A 13,516-nucleotide genomic window follows, 5' to 3' on the forward strand; every position below is an offset into this window, starting at 1 on the left:
GCAAATGAGTGACAATGAAGTCAACCAATCTTAACCTGTAGACAAAATGTCTTGCAAGCAGCAGTGCATGTGCTGTCTCAGACAAGACTTAAACATCTGAAATAAAATGTGAGTTCAATATCTGAGCTTGTTATGATATAGTATGCACTTTATGTTTGTAACATAATAAGGTCACCAGAAGCCTCCACATCAGTATGAACACTATACTGCAGTCCTGGGCATTCATTTGATAACATAATACATTCTAGAAGGTATTGGCTCTTTAAAAGTCGATGAGACTGAGGTTACCGATTACCGTAGTTTGTAGTCAAAAACCTAACTAAAATGTGGTGTTCTGGAAGATATGGAGTCATATGGTAGCATTTAACTTATGTTGTCCTAAGGGCACTTTAGCAACCAAATAGTGCAGTGATATCAAGGCTTGTGGTGTGAAATGCACGTCAGCTGCGCAGACTTAGATCACTGGTGGTGTGTATGTGAGCACTCACCGGGTTCCTGGTGCTCTCAAGTAACAGAATCCTCAGCTTTTCTAAACTCTCATTGATCCGGTCACGTCTGCGCTTCTCCAATGCTGGCTTCAGGATCTGGCAAAGAGATGGTTTTGTTAAGGGGTGCAAAAATAATAGTCAGGCTGCAAACAATTGTTAACAAAACCTGCCTCCCTGCCCTCAGTACACAACATGAGCACAGATCATTCCCTCAGTCCAAGAACCTTGATATCAAGAGAGCTTGACTTTTGCATAGTACAAGAAAGTGTTGACCTGTATTCTCTTAAGTCACCTTTCCCTGATTTTATTTAGTTTTCTTAAATGTGTTTAGCTGCAACCTTTTAAATTACTCACTATTTGTTTTGAACTTATTTCTCCAAAACAGTGGTTATTGTACTTTCCCTAATCTAACTGGCCAACGTGGAGATCCCAGTGATAATTTTTGTAATGGACTAATGCTGTACTCTTCCAGGCTAAGAGCTAATTTATCGAGGCCCAGCCATGAAAGCCCCCTACTGCATTCTAGGTAGAACCTCCTGCATTGTAGAGCAAGGTTGAACATGTGCTTGGGCTGACTATGTTTCCAATCTGGCCCTACTGCGGTCCCAGAAGTGGTTCTGGTTTCACATGGGGAATGTTTGTTCATTTACCTCCACTGTTTGCACTGTCCCATTTGCTGCCAGTTTCTGATGGATCTTGCAACCTTCCCATCAACGTGCAAGTGTGATTGTCAGTACAGTGATAGTCATAGTTCTGGGTAAAGGTAATATTAAGTTTGTTTTTAAGTAATACATTGTATCAAAAGGCCTCTAGGAGGAAGAAGTGAGCTAATATTGAGAACACTAGGGAACCCCATTGATCTGAACAGGCCTATGACTAACTAGTTGTCTCGGGTAAAACTAGCTTGCCACAACTTTACTGAGTGAACACAAAACCAAGTAAGACATGTAAGCAAGTCAATTCAATTTTTGTTTGATTAATTCAAATCTTACAAAATAGTGACTAATTTCTATGTAATAAGTCTATTATTGATAAAAGTCCTGTTTAAAAATTAATAAAATACACATTATTAGATAAATCAAACATCCTTGGAGTTAAATATAGCAAAACTTAATAGTTCGAGCTTCATAATATAAATTACATAATATATACATCCTGTATTACATCTCAAATTCATCTTGCTGGTCATATTCCATTCTTATTGTTAATAAAAAAACTTTACAAAAGCGGAGTTCAATGCAGTGTCATCTGAATGTAGACATCTTATCAGTGCTTGTCTAAAGGTCTGTATTTCTCAGGAATTAAAATGCCACTTAAGCATAGATGTGTACGCAGAAGATTACACAGATCTATAGCTTATTTGATATTTGTTTGAGTTGATGGTTTAATTGGGTTTGTAGAGCTTAGGAATTACTGTCTGACAATATATGGTTGTGTTGGCAGAGCACTGATATTATAACAAGGGTTGTGGCTGCCAGTGTCTACATTTTATTCACTGCAAACTAATCCTGGTCTTTCTTCTTTTGCCTGTGTTTCCCCGGGTTCCTCAATTTCTTCTTAATTCAGTTTTTTCGTTTGCCTATGTATGGACTGTGGGCCTGACTCACAAAGGGTATTACACTTTTGAGTAATTTACACTTTTGAGTAAGTTTAATACTTTATGCGTATTCACAAAATCTGAGTGTAAGTTACTATTTAAAAAAATGCAGTAAGTCCAGCATTACACATACCCAACCACTGGTAGCGTAACACTCTCCCATAGAAAAAAATGGAGGTAGAGGATTAGAATAAAACCCCATAGGAAATAATGTTAAATTATTTACAATAGTTAAAAATATAGATATATATATATTCATGTTTAAAAAAATAGTACACCATTTTTATTTACTCATATGCTATTTTAAGATGCTATTTTAAATTTCAACATCAATGTAAAAGTATGTGTGAAAATATATAAATACATTTATTTTAATTATATACATCACTTTTATTAATGGATAATAAAAATATATTTTTTCTGTATGAGGGAATTTACTTTTTAAATTAAACTTCACAAATATAATGTTAATACAAATTAATAATAAGATCAAAAAATTATGTAATAAATCTTTGCTTTAACTGCAGAGTCTCCCTATGGCAAAGTATAGGGAAAGCTTAAATGTATTACATTTGAAAATAAATATTACGAGTATTTTCTATTACATTTTGGTGTAAATTCATTATATATGTTTTAATTGTAAAACAAACTAAAAAGTTACAGTACGTTTGACTTAATTTTGAAAAATCTTTAAATAGCAGAAATATAGTGCATTAAATTAATAAACAATTCTGAAGTTTAAATTGAAAAATACCTTTTCCACATCAAGAGAAAAAAATAGTGCAGTGTTTTAGTATTGTGATGAATTGCCCTGAAAAATGTGTCGGTTATGTTGTATATTGAGATATGCCGCCAACTACATGTTACCATGTAGTATGTGGCACATTGGTATGCAGGATGGTATGTATCGTTGATGTAACACAGTGAATTATGGTATGCACTTGCTTGACTTTGTGATTAGGTGTGGTGTTATGGTGTGCACTGGTGTTTGTTGTGCTATTTTGCATTCTAATATGGGGCCTCATTATGATGGAGGATTTTCCGCCTCCTCCGGGCCGGGGGAAGCCACCTCCGGCCCGGAGGAGGCGGAAAATCCTCTGCGGACTCACCAAAGACCCACCGCCGCATTACGATGGCTGGTGGGTCTTGGTTACTGTCCGCTGCTTTTCCGCCGCGGTCAGATTACAACCGCAGCGGAAAAGCTCTCATTTGGCTGGCAGTGTCTATCAGACACCGCCAGCCAAATTAGGAAGCATTTGTAAACATGCTTTTCCGCGGTGGTTTTTCCGCCGTGGAAAAGCATGTGTACTTTTGATTTTGGGGGCCCGTTGCGGGCCCCCAGGGTGTTGGCGGGTGGGGGGTGCACATGGGGGCTACCTATGGTACCCCCCAGCATTTACTTGCACAAAGCGGCAGGCACCGCGCGGTGCCTGCCGCTTTGTGCATGTAAATGTTAAACATGCACTTTTAACATTGCGGCGGGTGCTGCTTGAAGCAGCACCCGCCGCAATGTTAAATATCCAGGATGTGACCGCCAGGGTGGCGGTCACATCCTAATCGCACATGAGGGAACGCCGCAGCCCATGCGGACGTTCCCTCATCCTCTGGGGTCGTGGACGGACGCAAGTCCGTCCGCGATCCTAATGAGGCCCATGGTGTGGAATTGTTACATAGTAGTATGTGGTATATTGTGTTGCAATTTGGGTTGACATACTTTCTATGATGTGGTGTGCAATGGTTTTGTGCTGTGTGGTACAGTGTGATGAGATGTGGTGTTGTATGGCATGCTTTGGTACAGGGTTGCATTAGCTGGTGTGGTGAAGCGTTCTTTGCCATACCATGATGTTTGGGGAGAGGATGTGGCCTAATGGCAAGAGTGGTCGACCTTGAAGCTGGAGAACTGGGCGCGAATCTCTGCAGGGATGCTCAACATTCTGGTGAAATCACTTAATCCCCCAGTGCCTGCCAAAAATGAATGTGTCCGTCTGTAACGTAACTGGCGCTAATGCAAAGCGCTCCTATACCTTCGGGTCGAGTTCCCGATTTATAAAACAAAACAAAAAATGTGGTGCAATAAAGTGTGATGAGATGTTAAATATTTTGAAGTTACCTAGTGAACTGCATTGCGGAATGATGAGGTATGATCTGACTTGCTTTAGTCAAGCACAAAGTGCAGTGGTTTTGATTGTTTGTAGCATGCTGGTGTGTAGTGTGGTGCATTGTCTTTTGTGACATGGAATGACATTTTCAGGTGATGTAAGATGTATTGTGGTATGTTGTGAATGTGCTATATAGTGAAATTGTGTTATGTGATGTGATTTTTGATATAATGCCGTGTGCCAATAGCAGAATGATGGTAAATAAAATCAATTGGCTGTATGGTGTGGCATGAGTGGTGTTGTGTAGTGTGGTGCCTTCTGTTTGGTTTGGAACTGTGTTTGGGGAGGTATAATGTGCTGTGCAGATATGTGTTGTTATTTGGTGTGTTGTGGTGTTGTAATGTATGTTGCCAAATAGTGTAATTTCATGTAACCCTGCATGCTGTTTTATGATATCTACTGTATGTGATGTGTGGGTTATAATCTGGTGTATTGAGTGTAATGTGTTACACTGTCACTATCACTGTGTGTGTACATTTCTGGTATTTCCCTAAGTTTGAGATCCCCCAATGCTGAGTCATCCTGTAACTTCTTTAGTCTAGTCTGTGTTCCTCTTGATTGGTTTGCCTCTTATTTGATTTTTCCTCTTGTTCGATTATTTTCTCTTGTTCCAGGTTACACAGTGCCTTTGTTTTCTATGTATTCCCAAAGCTGTCTTTGCTATCTCACGCTAGATCCCCGGTCTACAAGTGTCTTTGGCCTGTTCTGTACCCCAAGGTCCTGGAGTGCATGCCCTCAGCCTGATTTGAAAGTATTGGACTGGTTAGTGGGTGTGCAATAGGTGAACGTTTGGGAAAGTTTGGGTAAGGAAGTTACGAAATGGGAGAAATTTGATATGCCACAGTTTCTACCCTATCTATGCTATCTAATAAAAATATATATTTTAGTGAAAGTTTTAATTTTGGCAACTATACATACATCTGTTCTGCCTAATGTTTGGCAACACTTTATGGGCCAGATGTATCAAGATACCGTTTTGCGAATCCTAAATAGCGATTTTTTGCGAATCGCTATTTAGAATTAGCAAAACGGTATGTATGTACAAAATCGTAATTTTTTTGCGATTCCTTATTATTCTTTATTTGCGATTTCGCATTTTGCGAATTCGCAAATAAAGAATAATTTTCAATGCATTCCTATGGGCCAGGAGGCCCATAGGAATGATAGTGCAATAATTCTCAAATTGCGAATTCGCAATTTGCTAATCGCAATTTGAGAATTATTTCAAGGGTGCAGGGGTGTCTCAAAGACACCCTGCTGCACCCCTCAAATCTACATGTGTGTGCATGTGGCACACATACATGCCCTATGGGCATGTATGAGTGTCACATGCCACCCTTACAAATGCCAATTAGGGCATTTTAAAAAAAAATCGCAAATTACCACCAACTACAAGTTGATGGTAAATTGCGATTTTTTAACACAAATTCGCAAACCAAAAATGTGTCATACATATCATTTAAGGAATCGCAAAATTTGCGATTCCTTAAATGCTATGGCAAAATAAGGAATCGCAAATAATTGCGATTCCTTAAATTGCGATTTTTTTCTTACATATCAAAAATCGCAAAACGGCCGTTTGCGAGTCGCAAAGGCCAAAATTCTGCGAATTTCAGCCTTTGCGAGTCGCAAAAGCCTTGATACATCTGGCCCTATGATTTTCTTTTCTTCTAAATTTCACCTGATTAAAACAGATCTAATTGTTCAAGTGCATGCTAAGGATCGTCCCTTAAAATTATCCTGATTGAATATTCAGCTGTTGGTAAGAATTACACTATTTTCCCCTACACCTTCTGACTGGTAAGTGAAAGTAAATTCTCCTTTGTCCTAATAGCTTTTCATGAGCTAACCGTTCACCCCCAGCTCCTGAGTCAAAGGAGTCAAGTGGTGGTTTATCCACATGAGTTATTTGTGGGATTACTTGCTCCTTTGTGAACCAAGAATCCTACAGCGCGAGGTCAAAAATGTCCCCAATCTTTTGAAATCCTCAAAGTTTGGTGCTGATTATTTCTCACCAGATTTAAAGCCAACCCTCCAAATGCCATGAGGTTGTAATGTCAAATTCTTCATTAAAACAAATCAATGATCTCCATATGGAGATGACTTGGGATGACTTACAGATGCAGAACACTAGTGGCTATCTATGAATCAAAGGAAGGCATTGATTGGAGAATTTTAAGTTTTTGTAAATACTATTATAGACGGTTTGCAATAATGACTCACTCCGAATTATAATTTGTCAAATGTAATATAGAATATCATATCTACTCTATGGAATGATTGTCTTGATCATTTGTAGTATAAAAGACTTTTCAAGAAGGTACTGTGAACCTCTTCTATTTTATTAGTTATTCATGGATTATTCATGAGTGTTTTACTGAATTGTAATAGTTTATGGGTCTACTTGAATAAAGTGGCGTGTAGACACATTTTATTGATGTTAATAAAGCTTCTTTATAGCAAAACCTGTGTTCAAATAAAAACTGATGACAAACATTTCTAAATATATACTTGTCAAATGGATTAAGGTTGGGTTGCATTTTAGAAAGCTACCTCTTCAATTTGTATGTAGTTGACCTTTTGACACTTTGAATGAAGTACATAGATCCCCAGTCAAATTATCTCATACGGAAGCTAAAAGGGCTAATGAGGTAAATCAGGCACACACAGGCAATGTAACCACATATACTTGATCTCAACTATCCGTAGTGCTCCAAGGTTAGGGATGTCAACCCTTCATCCCCATGAATACGCAAAAGGAACTGACGCCCTGAGTACATACACCATTAGTGTCCAAATAAAGGTAGAGAGTGACCTAGTAGTTGTCCCTTTGTCATCAAATCTATGTTTTATTCGGGTATATATTTCAGCCTCACACCGGCTGGTGTGAGGCTGAAATATATACCCAAATAAAACGTAGATCTGATGATGAGGACAACTTCTAGTTAACTCTTTCTTTATTTGGACACTAATGCTCCAATTACTTACCGGTAATTGCATTACTCTGAGTCCTACTCCCATGCTTCCCTTACTTACAAAATTGAGGCATGCCTGCCTCACCAGACACCCGTACCCACGTGATTTGTCATGTGGGGACTAGATATAGCCCCCAGCCCCCTCATACCTCCTGTAATACCACATAGATCGAAACCACACCAAAAGGTTGGCCTGGACCATCAGGGAGGGAGGGATGTAAGTAAGGGAAGCGAGGGAGTAGGACTCGGAGTAATGCAATTACCGGTAAGTAATTGGAGCATTACCTCATCGTCCCTCCCTCGCTTCCCTTCCTTACAAAATTGAGATGTACCCAGCCAAACTGGACAACCAAAGAAGGTATGCAAAAAACAGGTTTATTAAAAAACACAGAAGGCCAGGGAAAAACCACTATTCAGGAACCAAAGTGGAAAGAACCCTGTGTCCAAAGACATCAGCACAGTCAACCTCCTGTCCAATCCTGTAATGAGAGGCAAAGGTCATCGGGGAAGCCCAGGTGGCAGCCCGGCAGATCTCCGAAATGGAAGCCACTTGGACCTCCGCACAGGAAGCAGCCATGGAGCGAGTGGAACAACCCTGATCCCCCAAAGGAGAAAGGTGCCCCTCCCCCCTCTTTGTATGCCAAAGAAATCAGCGAACGAACCCAACGACTCAAGGAAGGAGTAGAAGAACGGAAACCCCGATTCACAGGACCAAAATTAACAAAAAGGGAATCCGAGAGACGGAAAGGAGCGACCCGCTTCAAATAGACCAGGAGAGCCCTCCTAACATCCAAAGAGTGAAGCCGCACCTCCGACTCCGAGGACGGGGAATCAAAAAAGGAAGGAATAACCAACTCCTGATCCCTGTGGAACTGTGGAACTTTAGGACGAAAGGAAAGAATCGGCCGCAACACGATCCTGTCCTCAAAAACTCGACAAAAAGGGTGTTTGGAAGAAAGAACACCCAGTTCACCCAGGCGGCGAGCAGATGAAATGGCCATCAAAAAGAAAGTCTTGAAGGACAACAGGCGCAGATCCACAGAAAGTAACGGCTCAAAGGGAGATGACATCAAGGCGTCCAAGACCAGAGACAGATCCCAGGTTGGAAAATGCCTCCGAGGGGTAGGAAGAACATTACCCAAACCCTGAAAAAGGCGACTGACCAACCCCTCAGAATCCGAGAGATTGCCCCAAGAGCTCCTAAACGCCCTAATCGCAGCCCAATGCAAACAAAGGGAAGACACCTTCAAGCCCAAGGAAGCACCCTCCTGAAGAAACAGCATCACCTCAAACAAAGAAGAGAGGAAGTAGGGTCCAAACCCTTGACAAGACACCACCGACTGAAAGAACGCCAGTGCTGCAGGTAAGACTTGTTGGTCGAAGCGCGCCTAGCCGCCTGCAGAGAAGAGGTCAAACCAGCCAGAACCCCTTGTCGCAGAAGACCTAAGCATTCAACCTCCAAGCCGCCAAGCGCATCTGGCCCAGAACATCCTGTTGTAACGCCGGGAAGTCCAGAGGGGGAGGAGACAGAGGCAGCAACCACTCCACCTCTGACCTCAACTTCACCAGGAGAGGAAACCAGGAGGCACGAGGCCACGCCGGAGCCACCAGAATCACAGAAGCCCCCGAGGACCGGACCCATAGTAGGAAGCGGAGAAAAAGGGGGAAAGGAGGAAACGCATACAGGAGCCCGCAGGGCCAAGGGCAGGAGAGAGCATCCACCGCCCAGGCCGACTCCTCCCGACAGCGGGAGACAAACCGGGACACCAAGGCATTTCCCACATCCGCAAAGAGGTCCACCACCGGAACACCCCAACGCTTTGTCAGAGCCACAAACAACTCCCGACGAAGGCAGTAATCCACAGAAGACGGAATGGCCCTGCTGAGGGCATCCTCCCGTGAATTGGACACCCCCCGAATATGGATCGCCGAGAGCACCAACAGATGAGATTCCGCCCAAACAAACAACCGTCTCGCTACTAGGGCTAGAGAAGAGGACCTTGTCTCCCCTGCCTGTTGACGTAAGCCATGGCAGTGATGTTGTCCGTCCTGACCAGGACCACGGAACACTGCAAAAACTGGGAGAAGGCCAACAGAGACAAACAGACTGCCTCCAACTCCCTCCAGTTCGACGACATCCCGCTCTGAGCAGGAGACCAGAAGCCCCTGGACTGATGAACCCCCAGCCAGGCCCCCCATCCCGAGAGGCTGGAATCGGTGGTCACCACAACCGGAGCCGGAGGAGAGAGAGAGACACCCTTCAGCAAATGACCCTGAACCAGCCACTAACCCAGAGACGACCTGATCTGAGGGGAAACCGGGATCGGACTAGAGAGGGGAAGGCAATGGGGAGACCAATGCACCAGAACATGAGCCATCAGAGTGTGCAAATGAAATCTGGCCCAAGGAACCAGAAATACCGTGGCTGCCATATCCCCCTGAACCTGCAGCCAACGTGCTGCCACCTGCACCGGAATGGACAGAAGAGACAGGATGTGAGCTTGAATCTTGGCCACCCGAGCCTCGGGCAGAGTGACCACCCCCAAATCTGTCCGAAACCTGGCCCCAATGAAGAGACGATCCTGGGAAGGAACAAGGAACGACTTTCCCAGATTGACAAGAAAGCCGTGCTCCCTCAAAACAGCCAGTCTGTGTGATCGAGAGTCAATTGGAAAGAGGGAGCATGAACCAACCAGTCGTCTAGATATGGATGCAAAAATATCCCCTAACAGTGGACCAGGGCCACCAAAGGGGCCAAGAGCTAGGTGAAGACCCGAGGGGCGGACTTCAGCCCGAATGGCAAAACCGCAAACTGGAAGTGGAAGCCGCCAACCGCAAAACGAAGAAACTGCTGATGAGTCCGAGCCACAGGAACGTGAAGGTAGGCGTCCTGTAAATCGATAGAAGTCATGAAGTCCCGGACCCCCACCAACGGGATGATGGACTGCAAAGTCACCATTTTGAAGTGGACGGTCCAAACCCAACCATTCACCCTCTTTAGGTCCAGAACCGGCCGGAATCCCCCTGACACCTTCTGGACCAGGAACAAAATGGAATAACATCCCAGACCTCGCTGTGCCAGTGGGACCGGAACGATCGCCTTCTTCGACAGAAGATCCTGAACCCCCTCCAGCAGAGCCTCCCTCTTGGATGGAGACTTTGGGATAGGAGTAAGGATGGTGCCCCAGCCGGGTGGAACGGCAACAAAGTCTATAAGATAGCCTCTCCTGATAATAGTCAATGCCCAGAGATCCCTTACATTTAGCCGCCAAGCGTCCAGGTAAGACATCTGCCTCCCGCCCACAGGACTTGCGGCTGAAACACAGTTGACGTCAGGACTTCCTCTTGAAGGTATCTGCCGGAAGCTTGGGACCAGGCAAGGCCGAATATTTCCTGGGCCTGAACTGGCGTTGACGAGCAGAAAAGTTCTTGGAGGACTGGCGGGAAGACTGAAAGGACGCAGAGGAGGAAGGAGCCGGATTCCAAAAACGGTGAGAACCAGAGGCAGACGCCTTGCCCTTGTAAGGCAGTGCATGCTTACGGTCCTTGAAGGCCTTAGTGATCATACTATCCAGCTGGTCACCAAAGAGCAACTTGCCATCAAAGGGAATTTTAAGGAGTGAGGACTTCTCCGAAGAATCAGCCTTCCAGTCACGCATCCATAAGTTCCGACAAGCCAATACCAAGGAGCCAGAGGTCATGGCCGCAGATCGAAGCACATCTGAAGAAACGTCAGCCAAGAGCTTAGCCTGCTGCTCCATGTGGACAAGCAAGCCAGAGCAGTCCGTCTCCTCCTGAATAGATGTGACCAGCTTGCCAAAGTCAGACACCAAGGACTGCGCTGCATACGCAGAGTAGATGCCAGCATGCAAAGACAAACTCCCAGCGGAAAAGGCCTTCTTCAGTGCACCATCCACCTTCTTATCCGTGGCATCCGAAGGCGAACAATCTTCAGGATTAATAGAAGTGCGACCAATAAGAGTGGCCAACATGGCATCCACCTTCACAGAGTGAGGAAGAGAGACCTCCCCATCCTCCAGGGAATAAAGCTTCTGTAAAAAGCGAGGAACAGAGGCACGCTCAAGGTCCTGCCATTCCCCCGAAATCAAGTCTTTGATGCGGCCATGAAAGGGCATCGCGAGTGCAGGAGGCTTAACATATTGGGGAAAAATGTCCTCAGACCCCACGGGAGCAGCAAAAGGAGAAAACCCCAAGTTCTGCCTGATGTGCTGGGGAATAGCAGGCACCTCCCCCATACGCACAAACTTCCTCGAAGACATAGAAGGCATGGCAGAGTCGGAAGAAGAAGAGGAGTCCTCAGAGGGAGAGTCCACCGGACCCCCCGCAACACGAGAAGACCTGCGCCTCGTCTTAGCACCTCTCGCCTCCAGAGCACGAGACACAGCAGCCTCCATCATGGACTGCACCTCAGAAGCAGACAGGAGGGCAGAAGAATCCATCGGACCCTGAGACCTGGTCCAACGAGCCGGGACAGGCACCTCACTATCATCATCAGAGGAAGACAAAACTCTCAAGCGCTTAGAAGTCTGTTAAGCCATATTGTAACTGACGGGGTAGAACAGCCGAGGCAAGCACTTCAATAACGTGCAACACAGCCCCAGCCGGGAGACAACCAATAGTTTCAAAAACACACGAGGCAACCAATGAAGAAGCCCGTAAAAATGGAAACCAATCATAAAAACGTATAAAAAGCGACCTCAAACGAGGCCCGTACCGTAAAGGAGCATCCGAAACAGCCAGCCGAGAAGCCACAGCACATCCGCCAGCCGCCGTCTCCCATTCCAGTCACCCGACCCGGAACCACAGCCCCCGCCAGTCAGGGCCGGTGACTCCGTCACCCGGAACCCGACCGCCCAGCCGCCGAGAAGTGCACCGAAACTCCAGAAACGCAGTGGGGAAGGCTCGCGCACACCAGGTCGGCGTCGCCAGACCCAGCAGGCAACAGCAAGTGAGGGAGAAGCCCTCCAAACTGAAGAAAAGACCGCAGCTCCGCAGAAAGGCCAGCGCGTGGGACAGAAAAAAACAGGAGGTATGAGGGGGCTGGGGGCTATATATAGTCCCCACGTGACAAATCACGTGGGTACGTGTGTCTGGTGAGGCAGGGATGATGAGGTAATGGTGTATCTGCTCAGGGCGTCAGTTCCTTTCACGTTATCTGCTTGCTTCCTTAGATTAAAAAAAGTATGCATTTATTGGGCTGAAAAGCATCATGTTAAATGTGGAGTTGGAAAGGAACGTAAAGGAATTTCACTGGTTTGTAATTGGCTGTGATACTGAAACCTACCTGGCCTGAAATCTCCGTTAATATGTCAAGTTGTGATAATTGTAAATAGACAATATGGAGGCTATTTAACTAATACCCTGGTCAGTGCTTATATGGGAAGACATTTGTTTGATGCTGTTATATTCTGATCCCTGCTATAGCAACCAATCATCTACAGAGGAATACAATTGATCTAGAGGCTGAGATCTCTTCTGATTAATTGCAATTCTCATTCTCTTATACTGCTTAAGTGAGGACAAGTAGAATTCTATTGACAGAGTAGAGTACTATAATGTATGTTAAAGTTCCTAAAAATGCAGATCCTATGGCTCTCCAAGGCATCATTTTGGCTAACCTATGTGATACTTGGATTTGGTCATAATACATAAACATTGCTGACTAAATTTCAATTGTGCCAAACCTGGGCAATTTATGATACAACCAAATGAAACTGCACATTTTCTGCACTGCTAAAATCTGAATAATTTATATGAAAGAAAATGCTCTTGAACTAGAGAAATATGTCAAACAGTTATTTGGGTAAAAAAAAGTCAAAATAAGCTTTATTCGATATTACCAAAAGAATATCATATAAGCATACAGTAACAGAAAAAAAATAATACAGTACATTTAGACAATTTCATTCAAATAAAAGGGTAAAGGGAAAGATGATCATCATTTAAAAAGAAAAATCAAAAGAACCAGTGTCAGCTTACATAAAAAATTAAAAAAGGTTTAAAAGTCTAAAAAGAGGAGTAAATTTAGGTATGACCTTGCAAAGTTCAACATTCCTCCATGATTGCCAAGTCCAATGTAATCCAAAGACAGTAGGACAGGGTCCCAAACATAATTAGTTCCCTTCCACCCCCGGGTTGAGATGGTGAAAATGGGGGTTAGAATTAATTATTACCACTCTCAGTATTTCCCAAAAAGATCATGATGTAGGGAATGATTTCAAGGAAGGGGGAAAACCAGGGATTGAGGGATAAAAGTCATATAGGTCCCATATAGAT

At 44.1% G+C, this 13,516-nt stretch overlaps 1 pseudogene; it reads right to left on the reverse strand.

Annotated features, from left to right (window-relative positions):
* Positions 1-13,516, reverse strand: part of LOC147678079 (transcription factor HES-7-like) — a 116,239-nt pseudogene that overhangs the window by 34,064 nt on the left and 68,659 nt on the right.

The sequence above is a fragment of the Lissotriton vulgaris genome, chromosome 12, assembly GCF_964263255.1.
Source record: "Lissotriton vulgaris chromosome 12, aLisVul1.2, whole genome shotgun sequence".
Taxonomy (NCBI): domain Eukaryota; kingdom Metazoa; phylum Chordata; class Amphibia; order Caudata; family Salamandridae; genus Lissotriton; species Lissotriton vulgaris.